The sequence below is a fragment of the Stegodyphus dumicola genome, chromosome 3, assembly GCF_044657685.1.
Source record: "Stegodyphus dumicola isolate Sdum_Otavi_A_Nest chromosome 3, ASM4465768v1".
NCBI lineage: Eukaryota > Metazoa > Arthropoda > Arachnida > Araneae > Eresidae > Stegodyphus > Stegodyphus dumicola.
This window is the reverse complement of record NC_140770.1, coordinates 163,166,306-163,181,889: the sequence shown is the minus strand read 5'-3', so window position 1 is coordinate 163,181,889 and position 15,584 is coordinate 163,166,306. Positions and strand designations below refer to the sequence as shown.

At 34.8% G+C, this 15,584-nt stretch overlaps 1 long non-coding RNA gene and 1 other non-coding gene across 2 annotated transcripts in view; both read right to left on the bottom strand.

Annotated features, from left to right (window-relative positions):
- Positions 1-15,584, bottom strand: part of LOC146998176 (uncharacterized) — a 970,620-nt gene that overhangs the window by 182,903 nt on the left and 772,133 nt on the right. The window lies entirely within an intron of this gene.
- Positions 2,927-2,999, bottom strand: TRNAI-GAU (transfer RNA isoleucine (anticodon GAU)). Its single transcript has one exon. It is a non-coding gene; the product is annotated as a tRNA-Ile (tRNA).

Genomic DNA, 15,584 nt, shown 5'->3' with positions numbered 1-15,584 from the left:
AACTCACATACCAATGCACGGTCGGAAATACATTTATATATATAGACATATGCACATATACATCATATTCTTCACAAATCGGTTGCAAACCTTCAGGAGAGGTAGACTAAACCTATACGATGGAAAATCACATTGCAATGCATGGTTGGAAATGCTTTTATATATATAGATGTATGCAGATACACACACACATTATTTGGTTTAACAAAATGAAATCAGGTTATCAGGTTTTATTCAACTACAAGAAAGCGTAGTAATGAATGTTCAAAGCCAATTAAATAAAACTTAAAGTCGAGAAGAATAATATTTGTCCAATAAATTATTCGATACTACAGAAACCATTTACACTTGTATTTTCTATTTCATTTCATACATTTACACTTGTATTTTCTATTTCGATTTAATTAACGTTTAAAGCATTTTTAAGAATGATAAGCTCAGGATTACTGCGTCAAATCTGTTACGTATAAACCATCTGAGCTCCTTTTAACGATGTTGAATATTTATTTCATTATGCGGTGCTTAATAAAAAGCAGAAGATCGCAGGAAACATAGATAAGTGATTTAAAGTAGGAAAATAATAACTTACATAATCATTCTTCTAAAATTTTCACCGACCTTTTGTGAATAAACTTTAATAGATTTAGTATATAATTATATCTTTAAGAGATTAAATATTATTTGAGTAATGTTTATGGAAGTCAGCACAGACAAAAAATGCATCTAAATAAGTGCATGTTTATAAAATGGTTCCAGCATAAGTATCTAAATTATATTTAATACATCCTTTTCTAGACTATCCCGAGGGAAACATTTCCACCAGGCATTGTTAGCCTAAGCCTTATAAATGTATATATCCTTATAGACGTATATATCTGTATGTATCTATATATAAGTCATAAGATGACTTCGAGAAAGCTGCAACGAATTGGCAATGATTATCTGTGTTGTAACTTAAGAGAGTAATTAGAAAGATGGCATTCGAAGAAAAGACTTGTAGACATTTGATAGTAGAGTCTGAACACCAGTGCGTCTTAGACTGTTCGGGTCTAGTCCAGACTCCGCAACTATCCTCAACAACACCTCATGGGACCCATAATATGCTTACATAGTTACATAGTTCATAATAGACATAGTTCATAGTACATATTTACATACAAGTGGTTCATAATAAATAGATTCTGTTTCATAATACTTGCTTACATAGTTCATAATAATTCATTGTCCATAATACACACATGTTTCATAATATATACAGTACATACGCAATGCTAATCTCTACTAAAACTGCAGGGGAAAAAAGACTGACTGGGATCTATTCCGTACTTCACAAGTCTGTTCGCAAGTTGGTACACGCTTGATGTAAGGCCTTTTCTATATTGTAATCAAGTGAATCCGGTCCTGGGGCTTTCTTCTTAGGCAGCGTTCGGATTACTATATTTCTCTCGAACTGAGTAAAGCAAGGATCATTTTCTATATCAGTACGCAGTTGGTAGGCCGGATGATTTGCAATCAGGTCGCTCTCTGACTTGTTATCCTGAAAAACCGAATTCAGGATTTTGGAAAACGGGTCTTCCATAGTATTTGTCTGCATTGCGATGTAAGCCGTACTGTTACTATTGCCAGGAAAAGATCGATGTTGTGGAAGGTTAAAGACCTTGTTGATGGCTATGCTATGGAGGACCCCATAAGGCTTTTTATTGTTGGTGCAAAATTTCTCTAACTTTCCAGTTTTGCTGCGAGAATAATCTTTTTGTACTCCACCTGCGCCTTCTTGTAGATGATGCTAAGTTCATCTCTTATATTTGGATCCTTTCATGCTTTCATCCTTCTTCTATGTGCTCGACTTCTGCTTCTTTGGATCCTTAGTTCTCTTGCCCACTAACTAGTTGCTTCAAAGACTTTTCGAGATTTGAGTTTAAATGTGGTATCGCAGATAGTTTGAATTTCCCTAAAAAAAGAATTCGTAATTTCGTGCACGTCTTTCACATTGGCGTAGTTGTCTAGCATTTGTTCTGTGTGAATGAGCAGTTCGTGTGCTTTTGCTCTGAAGATTTTTAACTTCCTGGTATTGAGCTGGTAGCGCTTGACTGCGTATTTAGTGTGTGGAAATCCTATGCGGAACGTTACGTGACTGTGGTCAGAACACGAGGGCATGTCCTCCACAGTCCAGAAGAGGAGTTTCGACGCCACAGCTGCTGTGGTGAGTATGATATAAGGCCATCCTCTTCCATGGATTGTGTTATATGTAGGTCTGCTGTCAAGATCATTGTGGAGAAAGACGTCATTGCTGGCTATGAAGTCTTCTGCCTGACGTCCAGACAGGTCTGTATTTGAGTAGCCCCACATCTCAGGATGTGCATTATAGTCCCTTACTACAAGATGGTGTACACAAGGATGGTCCCTCAGAATGGTTAAGTGAGTCGTGTACTTCTAATGTGGGAAGGATGTAAACATTGGTTATGAGTAGTTTGAGTCCCATAGCTTCTACTACAGCTTTGATTAAGTCTCTGCTGCCGTTGATGGTGTTCGATGACCATTTCTTGCTGCAGAATATTACCGCTATTCTAGCCTTGTAGACAGACGTCGTTGAATCGAATTTAATTTTTATTGCAGAAAACGAACTAATTATCGAAACCATATTTCTTTCATCATGATCGTGGGCGCAATGTACACCCCACAGTTTTATACAGAGTACCGTATTTTAGATAACGGCGTAGTTAGAAGCACAACAAAGCACATGGAACAAAGTAGCGTCTTGACTGCAAGAGAGCTGATGCAAAACTGCGCAGTTATCCAATATGGTGGTTCACCAAGAAAATATTTTGATTTAGCTTAGAAAGGTTTTAGTTCTCGAAATTTTGAGATCAGGTTGTAGAGACATTAGGTATTTTTTTTGGAAGCAGGCAAGATGAAAAATTAGAAATGCCTTCGCCGGGAATCGATCCACGGACCTCTGAAATATCAGCTCAGTGTGCTAACCACTACACCACGAAGGCACCTTAGGAAGCCGGGAGGAATACCTTACAAAATTTCGATTTAGCTTAATCATCAGTGTTACGCAAGCCATGCAAGATGGATTGATCTAGAAGTGATACAGTCCAGAAAAGGTATTACGATTTTCTAGAATAAATGAATATTTTAGAATGTATATATATATATAATATTTATCTATTTGTATATATGTATAATCTCTATGCATGTATGTATGTTGTATGCAATCCTATATTTATATATATATAAGGCCATCTTCTTCCATGGACTGAGTTATATGTAGGTCTTTCATATATATACATAGCCCACCAGCGGCCGAGCGGTAAAGTCGCTGAACACTGGTAGTTCGGTCCGAGGTTCGAATCCCGCGAACGGGCTGGCTGCATGGGTGTTTTCGTGGTTTTCCCCATGTGTAACGTGTATACGAGCCAGTTTCCCTTAGAAAGTCCTCCACGAAGGCATCCCTCCCTTTAGGCAGATAGCCCTCGTGTGCTTTGCCATAATTAAATAATCCAATCCAAATCCATATATATACATAAAATTGAAATAGAAATTGTAAAGCTAACTAGTATAGAGACGCAAGACCTAGGATTACAAATTAAATCTTGATTTTATATTCTAATGTATTAGGAAAAAGTTTGAAAAACAATGTTTTTCCACTTCGTTTTTAACCTGATTCTTGTTATATCATTTACGATGTATGTTGGAGCAAAATGGCTAAAGTACCAAACAGAATTCAGACATAAAAAGAATTTCAAGAAAATTTCCTTATGTCTTACTACTAAAGCTAAGTTTAGTGCGAAATTTATGCAAATTGCTGCATTAAGATTTCTTTGCAAGCAGTAAAAAATCGCTGCATTTATAAATTACGAAACGAATGAAATTTATCATTCAAGATTACTAAAGAATTAAGCAAGAAACTACTTTTTTAATCTGAAGAAAAAATATCATGCATTGGAATTACGACGTCTGGAATATATGGAAAACACTATAAATGAGAAAGTGTTGAGTGAAAGTTACGAAAGGAAAATCATAAGATAAAATTTCCAAAGGTAAAAATATCGATAGAAAAAGGACAAAACGCTTGATGCAATAAATGACTTTTCTTCATCAGCTCTTTCTTTTTCATATTTTTTTTTTCTCTCGCAGCTTTTACTGCTCTTGATTGAGTGTTAGGCTTAGCGAAGCTTTATGGAAGCTTACAGAAGAACTAAGTCTCAGAAAATTCAGGCTATAAATTTTCTTATTATTTCCTTTTCATGCGAATTGTATTTCTAAGCATTCATGTTTAATTTTTTTCTCTAATTTTCCTGCACAGTACTCAGCACAATAAAGGTGTGATACTTTCGAATTTTTAAAGTATAACAGATTTCGAACTGTTTTTTGTTTATTTCGCTTCGCAGATAATTACTTTTTTAAATATGTGGGAATAACGGAATTTGATTTATCGATGTTTTTTAAAAGTATTTCAGATACAGAGTTTGCGAGTTTTAAAAATTTCCAAATGTTTTCTTTTCTTATTTTTCCCTATTTAAGTCTAATGTATAACTAAGTTTAACTTCCTTTTCCTTTTAATTAAGTATATGCGTTATTCTTCACTATGCCAACAATCAGAGTATCGCATTTTCACCTAAGTTTCAGGTGATTAGATTTATTATATCGTCAGGATTGAACAAGCATTTTAGTAATAAACATACATTCTTACATACACACAACATGTAATACAGGGTTTGTCAGGAAAGTAGTAGAACTGAATTTTTTTAAATATGTATTCACAATTTTGACACATCGACTTAATGGTTTTTAAAATATGGCCCTTCTGCATCAACACAGCGTTTCCAGCGACTCTTCCAATCACTTAATGGAACGCAGAAACTGGAATGCACTTTAGCTCCCACTTTACGGTCTCTTGAATAGCCTGAACCGAGCCGGGATGCAGTCCTTTCATGACCCTTTTCAGTCGGGGGGAGAAGTCTGAAGGAGCGACATTTGGACTGTACCTGTACTTGAAAGACTCAGAAAACGAGTCGCCCGCGTCCATCCAGCAAACTCTGGATCACAGAGGCTCCCCTATGACAATGCGCCGAGCCACACCGTCTTTGCTGTTATGGACTTCCTGAACAAACATGGGATCACACAGCTTCCCCAGCCACCCTACAGCCGAGATGTCGCCCCTTCAGACTTCGTCCTTTTCTCCCGACTGAAAAGGTTCATGAATGGACGGTACCACGGCTTGGTCCATGCCAGTCAAGATGCCGTAACGAGGGAGCTGAAGATAACAGTTTCGGCGTTCCAGAAAGACTTCAGTGATAGACAGAGTTGTTGGAAATGCTGTGTTGATGCAGAAGGGCCATATTAGGAAACTATTAAGTTCATGTGTCAAAATTGTAAATACATTTTTTTTTTTAATTCAGTCCTACTACTTTCCGGACAAACTCTGTATACAACCACAGCTTCACATAAGATATCTAGTGAATCGAATACCTAGAGTCATGGAAATTTATAGTTGGCTATTTCCCTTTATGGAGATATAATATTGATGTGCCTTTTTCAACCTACCCTGAAAATATTCTCAGATATGGGAAGGCTAAATGGGAGATGGGTTTGGTTATTCCCGGCGAATACTTACTTTGCAGTATCTGTCCGTTGAATAAATTACATAAATAAATAACTAGGAAAAAAAGAATTAAATAAATTAATGGGCAGAAAATAAACAGCTGTCGCAGATTTATTTCTTTCTCTTTTCGTAATCTTAAATTAATATTATTTAGTGCAAATATTTAACGCATTCTTTATACAATAGATGAAAGTTAAATCATAGCGAAAAGAAATGTTGTGAATTCGAAGATTTTAATCTGATTAAGACTTTTAATACTTAAAAAACGAATTTTTTACAGCACCGAAATTCAATAAAAGTTAAATGAATGATATTGTTACGAATAACCAGAAAAATATCTTTTTTATACAGGTAAGAAGAACGTTTTAAAAGTCTTAATCAAGATAAGGAGAAAAATTTCGGTCCGTAGCCAACATCTTTCGGATAGCTCAATTTTTAAATAAGAGAATTTACAAAGCATACGTTTAAGATAATAAAAAATGTAAGACAAGGACGAAGCCATTTTTTTTTAGAAGAACAATATTAGCATGGGGATGAAGCTAAGAAAAAGATAGATTTTTCATATTCTAACGCCGAAATTACGTTTAGGATATTTGTTTACAACTTACATTATAACTAAATATTGTAAACTTAATGAAATTCATGGAACTAAAGGATTCAATTTCAACCCTTAATTGAATAATTGCCTCAAAAGAATACATTTTCTAAATCACTGCCATAAAAGCACTGCGAGCTCACAACATCATGAACCCCCTTCAAAATAAGAGAAATATTCCCTTAATAATTTAAATTCAAAATAGTACGTGTAAACGTGAAATTACTAAATGCAGGGATTTTCGAAATCTAAACTTTCAATATAAGTATAATAAGTGTTTTGAAAACGAAATTAAGTTGCATTAATTCTCCTATTTCACTATAAGAAAAATTCAACTCTCTAAATCTGATTTTAATGTAGCTGAAGAAACAACAATAATTTAACAACAAAGGCAACTATATTAATTTATAGAGATAAATATTGAGTTTTGAATTTTAATTTGAGTATTTTCTAGCTAAACAACTTTGTTATGCTATAATTTGAAATTGCAAAATCGGAAATTTAAATGCTCACGCCCCATTTTTCTTCTTTTACCCGTTACAGAACACTCTCAGAGGCAGTTTCTTTTGATCATCAATTTAAAGTTATAAATTCAGTATTTCTTCGAGTTATATACATCGTGACAACACTACAGCCTAGATCACCTCATTTTATCTCAGGGGATTTAAAACTCCATGTCCTTCTCTCCGTGCACTAGATGATTCGGTTACACATGGCTAACACAACTTTCGTAAATTTACCTTCATCACGCATACTTCGAAATTTGTCACACAACTCAAGTTTTGATCTTTTGTTCCAACGCCATCTGCAATTCTTTTTTTTTTTTTTTTTTCTTTTCCATATAGTAAACTCTGAGGGGAACACCTCTTAGAGTTCCTGCTTCTCTCTCTCTTTTCACCGCTCCTCTCCCTCGTTTCATTTCCTTATCCCAGTAAGAAGCAAAAGATCCTGTTTTCGACAATTTCTTTCGTATTTATATTCTGGCCCACTTATTAATTGAGAGCTTTTTCTTGATGCAAAAACACCTCACTTGAACTTAATAATTTATTACATTACAACTTTTTTCAAACCAGTTATTGTCATGCAACCATGTGCCTCAAGGAAAGGAACTAGTGTGTTTTGTTCATCATCATGACGTAGGACACACTCGACAGACTTTTATGCCAAGATAAATCGTGTTTCAAGAAGATACTAGTCTAGTAGACAGTCTATCTACCTTTTGTTTCCTAACAGCCTTAGGTCAATTTAAGCAATAAAATGGAAGGATGATACAAGTCAAGCCTTTTTTGTACAGCTACTGCTATCATTGACCTTCGATAATGCGCATGTTTAATATAATTTTAACTGTTTTTCCAGGCTTTACGATAATTCACTCGAGGCATTTTCCTTCAAAGTGTACACCTATTCAACTTCCGTCGAAATCCCGCTCCTTCAAAACGTTTTGCTCATAAAAAAGGCATTCTCTCTCTTTTCAGGAAGCGAAAAGAATGTTTATTCGAATTCTATTTATCTTTCCGCCGACATGTGCAACTTAACAACTCATAATCCCAATTCCTCTATTACTACTTTCGTCTCAAAGAACTGAGCAACTGTTAGGATTAATCCTGAAGCCAAAGTGTTACATAATGCCTTTAGCAGATTTTTCCTCGAAGAAAAGGGAATCTTTGTTTGTCTAGTTCGAAATGCATACGATTTTACTATAAAATAATATAAGTCTAAGATTGTATTTTCTTAATTTAAAACATTAACCGATCTTTCCCCATTCCTAAAACAGATGGTACCTTCTTGAATTTTCTAGGTATAAAATTTGTATGGGTCTACCAGGGGTCGATTTACGATTCGGTATTATTTTTATATAGAATTCATAATGAAGCTTTGTGACTTGAAAGACTTAATATCGTGAGCTTACTTTAAAAATTAAATAAACACCCCATTATGTTCAAACTTCTCTAGTGATTTAATGTGAAATATCCAAAGCCCAGGAAAATCTTCAGCATTTCGCAAATACTTTTTTTTTAAACCAGAAGGTATTATCTCATAATTCCTGTGCGTGATATAGCCGGTATCATTATCAACTAGCTTCAGAAATAGTAAACATTGAATACTCAGGAAGAAAATAAATTTTCTTAGACAAAAATGTTTGAAGAATCTGAGCCTGAGAAGAAATATTGTTTCCGTTTAATAAGATTTGCCGAAGTTCTTCATATCTTTGCTACAGTATTACCCTTGCGTTACGCTCCCTTGCGTTTTAGAGCCAGGTTCTGCTATAAGTATTAAAAACACGGGTAATTTTTTTCTCTTCCTCGGTTTATACTTGTATGACTTCTTGTATCAGAAGACTGCGCAACGGTTTTCTCTCTTTTCACATCCCCATTATCTTTCCTAAATATTTTTTCCCTCTGAGGACTAGTTTATCGGTAAGTTGTATCTCTTCGATTATTTTAATTTTTATTTTTATTCAGTGCCTTCAATTTGTATTTGCACTATTGTATCAACATTTCATTCATTTTATTTTCCCTTGCTTTTGTTATTTGTAACTTATTTTGTGCAGATTCTTTGTTAAGCTAACCGCGCGTGGCAGGTATTTTCACACTTAGAAACTTTCCAAACATGTGATTTAACCTTGCTTGTGTTATTTACGTTCCAGCTCGTTCATCTTGGGAACTGCGATAAAGACTCATTTACATGAGGTACCCTTGGGCCTTACAAGGTAGCTGAACCGGAGATCTTTGGCTACATAACCGTCAAATATCGGCTCATTATCCGGCAGATATTATAATGCTTATATTAGTATGTATTTTTTTATTGGTATTTCTTTTAAAGAAATGATATTCTGATAGTTACGAGTAGTTATAGACTCCTTTTCATTTGTTATGTTCTTACTGTAACCGCGTTTTTCGGAAATTTAATAACTCGTATAATTGTCCTTCTCGATTTTAAGAAGGTAAAATTTGCCCCCCCCAAAAAAAAAAAATGAATACGCGATGAATTACGCCTAATCATTTTTCTAAAAAGTGAAAACTGTTGTTGGAAACTAAATATCTAAGCTAAAGCACTAAATATGAAAATCAATCATACCGCTGCATTTTGACAATATTTTCAGTAATATGGAATTATTATTTCAATAATATAGAACTATGGAAAGTTAAATTTCATTCAAGACAAAGAATAGCTAAATGTAGCTAAAAGGGCATAACGAATCATTTAAAATGAAAGTCGTAAGTATCCGTTTTAAAGACAGCGTACAATTGCGAAATCTATTTCATAGGAATTTGGTCAAACATTTCAGAAAATATTGCAATTCCAAGAATGCTCACGACTTGAACTTCAAGACATAAGTACAATTTTGATGAGAAAAATTCTCATTACAATTGAATAAGCAAATGTGAAACAAAAGTTTAATATAAATTAACGCAAGGCACTGGGTAAGCAGCGAGAAGCTATTAAATTGTGTAGTAAATCTTGGACTAAACAAAGCCTTTGCTGCATGGGTATAATGTTGATTGTGTAATACGCTGTTGCTCCAATTTTCAGAACTTAATCCTCGCAACTGGGAACCAATCTCCTGCATTATGCATGGCTCAAACAGAACACGCGTTTACGAGTTTCAGCTAACTATTTCCAGGTAAGCGAGCTTTCCTCTCCTCTAAGTAATGTACATGCGTTCGAGATTATAAATTTAGGAGTACAGTAAAGAAACTTTTGAGTGTTTTTTGTCAAAAATTTAGTATGTGAAGACAAGGAAACAATATATTCCCATTTTCCTAAATGATATTTTATTTGTGCACCAAAAATAATTATCTTATCATTTTATATATATATCATTAAAAAGTAATAAAATACAATTTAATTAAGTGGAAATATAAAATTACATACCAGCGTAAGTTTATAAATTAGACATTCACCTGAATGTGTCAGAACACAGTATATGAACCGTACTGCTTTGTATGAACAAAATATTCTGTAATAATAATGCTGTAAAATTTTTTAAATACCTGCGTTTCTTTAATAATATTTTTAATTTTATGTACTCTTTAGTATGGTATGTTGTTTTATTTTATTAATGAACTTTATTTCAAAATTTTACTATCTTTATTTTTGTAAATAATATTGAAATTTTCTATAGTATATGTATATCTTTCGAACAATGGTATATTCAACTGACAAGCGTAAGGGGAATAATATGTGTGTGGGTTAAATGCTTGAGGAAGTAAATACTTCTGCAAAGATAGAGGATTGTATTCAATGCAAATGTCCAAAAGAGGGGGTATTGTAGGCTTTCAAGAAAAGTGGTATATACTTTGGAGTAAGCATGAACTTCCCACCTGAGTGAATTTGTGGAATTAGGTGATAGATGTGTTCTCTATTTGTAGTCAAATGCGAAGTCATTCATTTTGCGAAAGAAAATGGAATTGGTACTGCAGAAAGGGTGTTTGGGTGTTGTTGAAAGATGGAACGATGATGATGATTGTATATTTATAGATCAGAGTAACAATGAGGGTGAGGATGAAACAGAATTTAATGATGTACCTGAACATGCAACGAAAGACGAAAATGACGAACTTTCATGTTATCGGAAAATTTTTAAGTTCATAAGGTACGTCATTTCTTTTAAATAAACAGAATTTAGGTAGATACAGAAGTCTAATTTTTTATGCTCATTCCTTATTTTATATCTGCCATTTTTATAAACCAGGCGTATAACACTCATCCCGTAAATTTCAAAAATTACTTTTTGTACTGAAAGTGCGCGTTGTATGCCGGAATTTACGGTATGTTATACATATTGTTACGAAATGTACAGGCGCGATAAGATGGCTTCCCCGCAAAGCAGTTTTATGGTTGCCATAAAATGGCAAAGGAAAGCAGGGTTGCCACATTTGGCGACAAAATTGGCGATATACCATGGACGGTTGGAGAACCTTCTGGAACGAATTCTTACTGGTTCAGCCAGATGTTCTCGAACACCAGTTAAAAGCTATATAAACCCTGCTGGTACGCGGAGAGTTAGTTACGTGTCAGAGTGTGCCTCGTCGAGAGGGCGAGTTAGAGTGTGCCTCGTCGAGTGCGAGTTAGTGTGTCTCATCTAATCTAACATCAGCGAGTTAGTGTGTCGTGTGCGAGTTAGTCCGTGCGGAGACGATCGAGTTGACAGCCGGCCAGCGAGTGCCGAGTCGGTCGTCGAGTGCATCGAAGTATCTTAGTGTATTGCGGTTAGTGCATCGTCGAGAGAGTGTGTTAAGCTCCGGGAACGACTGAAACAAAGAGTCCGGAGCTGTGCTCTATGTGTCATCGAGTGCATCACGAGTTTTAGAGTGGAGAGTCTCGAGAGTACGTGGAATTCCGAGAACGACCGAGTAGAGTCGGGAGCTGTACTTTGGTGTTTTGCAGTGGAGCTGTCTCCACCGTTATTGCCTGATAGTGTGATGAAGGCTGTATCGCTGATTGTTCCAGCGTGTTTATAGTAGATCTTCGACGACTGTAAAAGTGTTGTGGAGGCTGTCCTGATAAATTCTGACCAATAAAGTGTGTTTCGATGCTTCATCAAGTGTCGTCGTTATTCACTCCAAATCTACGAGTCTCGTACGAACGTGAAGGAAGAAAATAAAACAACATGTTCCACCAATGGCTGTGTGATTAAGACCGCTGAATAATAGTAGTTAGACAGCGGGTCCATTCCAGGCGATGAGGTCAGTTTCGTGGTAGGCTTTCGCGATTTTTTCCGTGTGAAACGTAAATATGAGAAAGTTTACAGTCGTTCAAGAAGTTATCCCTCCTCTTAAACAGATAGCTCTCTTGTGTTCTGCCATTTCCCAAAAACATGTCTTATTAAAACAGGGCGCGATTTAGGAAAGTGGAGGCTTGTTGCAAAACCCAAGTAAACTCTCCGTTTTCTAATTTTTTTCAACAGAGTAAACTTCAATTATGCGAATTATTGAAAGTATTTCATGAAATAAACTATTTATTTTTTTTGTATTAAAATTATGTAGTTAGAAGTAGATAAGACATTTTCTGCGAGTTTTATGTTTATGATTTCAATTTATTATGTGTTGTGTAAAATATATATTTTTTAAATTTTAAAACAGGATTTTTTAAATAATTTCCCCAGAGAAAATTGGAATAAAGAGAAGGAATTCTTACTAATTTTATTACAAACTTAATTTATTAAATTGCAGAGATAAAACAAAAATGACGCAATTAATATGTTTATCAGTTTAATAATAAAGTATAGCCACTCCTAAGACAGTGGCATAGCTAGAACCTTTGTCGCCTGAGGCGGCTTCTGTGTTTACAGCTTGAGACGGTCTCTAAATTTGCCTCCCCTCTTGATATAGAAATAAATAACTACAAAAATTGCCAAACATGTAGGGAAATAAATTAAAATTCTGCATTTCTTTCTGATGAGAAATTTCAATCCCAACGTTTTAAAATTATATGATTATAATGATTGTTATTTGTTCGCAAACCCATTGTCGACATTGTTGAGGTCTTTTCAGATTGCTATGTAAACAGGAAAGTAAGATTTCTTAAAGTGCGAAACATACATATTTATTTCTTAAATATTTTTAAATGATATTTATTTGTCAAATGCCTCTCGCAACTTATAAATTATAAAGAGAATTACCTTATAAATTAAACCAGTGTTTTTATATCTTGGTATTTATTAAATGTTGATTCAAATCAGTTTCAGAAAACGTTTTCTTCGAATCAAAGCATTTGATGGGAAACTGGTAATGATTATGCATGTTAAAAATTATTCTTGTTGTTTTCGATGTTAAAAATTTCTAAATATTGATACACGTTATTGCAATTTAATGAATGTAGAGCATATACGTTATTTAAGCGAAATAAAGTTACATGTCTTCCGTTCCGGAGTCGCTTTGGCTTGTGTACAAAATAGCTATTTAAAATGAGATCCATTGTTTAAACATGATTCCAATTAAATTAATTGGGAATTAAACTGGCATGAATGCGAAATTTGAGCATTAACTTGTCTACAATCAGCGCGCTGATAGGGATCATCGTGCAAGTTATGCGGCTATAAATACGCATTATCGTCTTGTACAGTACAATTAATGGTTTTACAAAAATTATCACTGTTTGAATCTTATCTAAGAGTGCAAGAAGGGAATTTTTCTGCATTCGGAGAACAGTCTTATCAATAAACTTCTCTATGAAACCTTCAACTAGGGAGCAATCACATATAAATTAGCGATGCGTGATATTTTGATTTATGTTACAGAATTTACCTACGATAGAATAATATACCATTTCTCTTTTCATGAAAACTACATGCCTAAGGAAGAAGAAAAATACTTAAAATAATTACCATACAGTTCAGCGTATAACGCGTAATTTCGGTACAAAAATAAGATTCAAATTTACGGGTGCGCGATGTACGCGGTATGGAAGATGGTGCTTTGAAAACTACTGAAACCTAAGTGCTGTTTCTTTAAAAGTAATGCCATATGTTATGAACATAAAAATAATCGTTGTCTGATAACATGAAAAGTTCGTCATACTTGTCTTCCGTTGTATCTACAGGCACATCATCGAATTCTGTTTCTTCTATACTAACACTGTTATTCTGATAAATAAATAAATAATCATCTTTCCTTTCATATATATTATTAGATATACTATATTTCTAAATGATTTTGAATTATGTCCCGTTTAGATTCAATCCATGCTTTTATTATCCTTCACGGCCTGCTTTTGTTTAATGGATTTTACCTTCGCACATCCACGTATTTCACAGTCTTTAAAATTTTCTTTGAATAGTCTGATTTATGGATCTAAAGGCTAAACTAATGGGTTAATCCGCCTGTAATAACTACCATGTCTATATATTACACTCTTTGAACAGTTTCTTTGTATTATCCGTTAGATAGGATTTGAACATGTCACAAATTAAAACATTTTCTGAATTCGTTAAGGCGACAGGATGCTTTTGCGAAGATTTCTTATCCACAGATTCCCACCGTTATTCATCCATCCATACTTTCTCGTGAACATGAATGAAAAGAGGATTTGAAAAATTACATTTCGGCACTATCTTTCGTTTTAAAACGTTCACGGGTTTTAATTTTTTAGCGTCTAAAAAGCAGGAAAGCACTACAGTGAAGTTTGAGTTTTCGTTGCCACATTTTTTTTTTTTTTTTTTTTTTTTTTTTTTTTTTTTTTATGTGAACCATTTTTATTCCTTTCCTCAATTGCTTCATTTACGATCAAATGAAACATTACTGGAGTTTCCTCCATATTTTCGATATTTCATACTAAAATGTTTTTACTTTCGCAGGTCAATAACATACTTCTCGAAATTTATCTATTGTGATTCTTATTGTTCCCATTATCGCTTGTCAGTTTAGCTTACCATTGTTCGCAATTCTGGGAAAAATCACCGAATGAGTGACTATAAAAGATAAGAGCATCGCACCACTATCTTTCAGGTTTCTCCGTAAAAGAAAGGGTGCGTGTTATACGACGAAAAACAGAAAATGTACTAAAAATGTAATTAAAAATTATAAAATGTAGTTTGAAATTACAGATACGCGTTATACATCGATGCGAGTTATAAGCCGGAACGTGGAGTATTTATAAACTTTCAAATTACAGTATTTTTCACTAACTTGAAGAATTCACAGTTCATGTCTTTTTTATTATTTCTGCAACTGCTTGCCGAGTAAAACAGGAAGCTAGCAATTAAGTTTGCTAACAGCTCGTGGTGAAGTAAACCCTTTGTCCAACTTCGTTGGTCGTGTAGGTAAGGAAAAGCCGGCCAGTTCTCTTCATAGACAGAGCTGTTTGAACATCTTTTGTGGCTTGCAGCATGGGCTAAATTTCACTTACAACATTGTAAGTTCGGTAGCTACGTGGCTTTCCATTCACAGCTTTAGTGATGTCTTGAGCAGTTGACTCAAGCATCAGAGGAATGATACAGGTAAACCTATTGACAATAGGAGCACTGAGCTATATCGCGTTTAAATTTATAGGGGCCCACAGTACTATAAGAACACAGATACTGGTGATTTCCTAAATACATTAAGTTCCAGGTTTATTGGCTAACTCAAGCTTGAATAAAGACATGCGAAACAGAGTATAGAGCCTATCCATATTGCATGCTTTAATAAAACTGAATCTTTCCACTAGTTGCCAAACTGGTATAGTGGTTAGCATCGCTGCGTGCCGTACCAAAAGGCCCGGGCTCGAATCCCGGAGAAGGCATAGATGCTTGTAAATGTATAGTGCCAGTGCGGCCGAAAGTCCTCTCGAGACGTTGGTGGTAGGGAAAGAGGGGTGGGAGACCCTTGGACTCGTTGTCCCCCCTCAGTGGCCTCCCCAAAAAAATTAGGGGTGAAAGAGAGTTAAGTCGCTCTG